This window comes from Pteropus alecto, unplaced genomic scaffold, assembly GCF_000325575.1.
Source record: "Pteropus alecto unplaced genomic scaffold, ASM32557v1 scaffold131, whole genome shotgun sequence".
Taxonomy (NCBI): domain Eukaryota; kingdom Metazoa; phylum Chordata; class Mammalia; order Chiroptera; family Pteropodidae; genus Pteropus; species Pteropus alecto.
The window spans coordinates 10,726,829-10,729,593 of record NW_006434709.1 but is presented as its reverse complement, the minus strand read 5'-3'; the positions used below and the strand labels follow the sequence as shown (position 1 = coordinate 10,729,593).

The 2,765-nt window shown below is 33.6% G+C and overlaps 1 pseudogene; it reads left to right on the top strand.

Moving 5' to 3' along the window:
• Window positions 1-773: 773 nt before the first annotated feature.
• On the top strand, window positions 774-892 carry LOC112477985 (annotated as a pseudogene).
• Window positions 893-2,765: the final 1,873 nt, after the last annotated feature.

Genomic DNA, 2,765 nt, shown 5'->3' with positions numbered 1-2,765 from the left:
ATTTAGCATAAAAACAAAGACAGGAGACAGAGAGAAAAATTAAATAGGTTTATTGGTATCAAAATTAAATTTGTATCCATGCAAAAAATTAAAAGGAAAAAACTCAGGTAAATATTTGGAACATTAACAAAAAATAGTGTTAATATTTAAAAAAAGGTTTTTTAAAAATCAATAAAAGAATAATTCTGCCAGGGACAGGTGTCTATACACTCAATATTCTTTCTTTGTCTTCTTGGAAACCTTCAAAAAATAACATGGAGAAGGAAAGCAAAAATAACTAACTGATTTTCTTTGTTGAACTGGAATACAGACTCTTCAATGTTTGCAAGGGCTGCTGATAGAAAACGTGTTTGGATAGGAACCATTTTTGAAAATATGGAGGAGAGAGAATGAACAGCACTAGGTTCCATAACACTCCAATACAAATATGCTTCCTGTAGACAAGAACCTACCCTAAGGGACAGTAGCTGGATTCTATGTCTGCAAAGGGGTTCAAAGCTAGGGTTGAATGGAGAGGCAACAGAGCCCCCGCTCTCTGAGAGCTAGCCATGTTCAGAATAGTTAAGCTAAGAGGCAGGAATGTCACAAAGAATTATGCACACAAGCCACATTGGCAGAAAGGAGCCAGGCTTTATCTGAGAAGATATTCTTGTGAAAATTAGCCAGCCGGGGGCATACCTGATTCCTCTTCACTTACAGCACCCTCTCACAAACAGCTCGTCCAGAAAACCCCAACTCATGCAACACAGGTATAAACATAAAAACACAAAATGGTCTACGGCCATGCTACCCTAAACAAGCCCGATCCCGTCTGATCTCAGAAGCTAAGCAGGGTTGGGCCTGGTTAGTACTTGGATGGGAGACCATCTAGGAATACCAGGTGCTACAGGTGTGAAAAATACAAAAATAAGGGATTGTAAGCTGCCAAGTTTCTTGCAATCTGTGAGGTCAACCAGAGGTTGCCTCGCCTAAAACAAACAAACAAATAAAAACAAAAAAAACAAAAAATCGCACATGCAAAATGGATACAGCATCTATAAAAGATGAAATTTTAAAAGGAAAAAAAGAGCATCATTCTTTATTGACAAAAATATCCATCAGAACAATGTTTCTGGGACAGATGAAAATTGTGAATAAATGGGATGCCATTAATTTTTTTAAAAAATATTCTCTAAAAAAACCCATAACACAGAAATGCAAGAATTCGGAAAAGGTGGTGAGGTGGCAGAAAGAATGAAAAGTGAACTGGAATAACTCAGGAAAATTACTGGAAGAAAAATAATGAAATACAGATAGAAAGGTGAAATGGAAAGCATTGTAAGGCCAAGACACTATGGAGGTGATGATAAGGACACAGAGGGTAGAAATAAGACAAGTGAATTAAATAAAATATATATAAAGAAAGAAATAAAAAGAATCAGAAAGAAGATGGTAGAAATGGAAGACATAAAAGGAGACCTCTCCATGTGTTTGTTTGGATTCTTTATTGAAGCACAGTACTAATGAAATGAAACTATTTAGAGATATAATTTGAGAAAATTTTCCTGAAAGGAAAGTATGAATTTATCTATTGAATGGACACCAGCGCCAGTGCCAGGAAAATTGACCCATTTCTGTCAACATCAAGAACATTCTAGCAAAGTGTTAAGGCTTGAGATCGCTAGGCCAAAAATATTGAATCACTTTTAAGGGATTTAAAATCAAGCTGGCCTTCAAGTTCCCCACAGCAATCTTTAATTCTCAAAGCTAGTACTATTAAATCTGCAAGATACTTGAGGAAAGAAACTATGAGTGAAGTATTTTATAGCTAGTCACACTTTTTTTATAGTACAAGAACTATAAACCAACTGTTTGAACATAAAAGAAGTCGACGTATATTCTTACAGTGAGCTTTTTAAGAGGAAATTACTAGAAACTGAACTTTGACAAAATAAGAGATAACTTGGAGAAATAGCAGAAAGATTGGCAGTGAACATTCCATATATTTAATAGAACTAGGACTAAAACTGATGGAAAGTAGAGTGACAGACTGAAGGTAAATTTTATAGGCTAGTGATTCTCAAACGTTAAGGGACATAAAAATCACCTAAGAACTTTACTAAAATTTAAATTCTGAAAAATTAGGTTTGGGCAAGACCTGAGATTTTATCTTTCTAACCAGCTCTGAGCTGATGTTGATGCTGCTGGTCCCTGGACTATGCTTTGGGTAGCAAGGTTGTCATTGTAAAAATTATACAACCAATAATAATAGGAGGGGAAAGCAGATGGAAAATAAAATGTGTGATTATTTGTTCATCTATAATAGCTGTGGATTAATGAATATTATCTGTCATTGATAAAACAACTTATAGAAATATAACTGCTTGGTAGTATAAAGGTAAACATTAAGAAATATAATACTATTGACCAAAATCAAGTGGGGGAAGAATAGGATAAGATGCCAAGAAAGAGAAAACATAATACATTTTTCATTGTTCATAGTAAGAAACTATTTGATATCCCCCCCCCAAATTAGAGGACCAAAGATATTACATAAAGATATAGCTATAAAGGTAATCATTAAAACAAATTAAAAACCATGTTCTTAAATAATGGAACTATAAACATGGCAAAAAAACACCATGTAGTGAAAGACTTAAAAAAAATAGTAATTACAAAGAAACATAAAATAATATGACAGAACTAAGACTAAATGTATTTTTCTTAGAAATAATGTAAATTATCTAAAATCAACTATGAAAAAACTAATTTTAATTTGGATCATA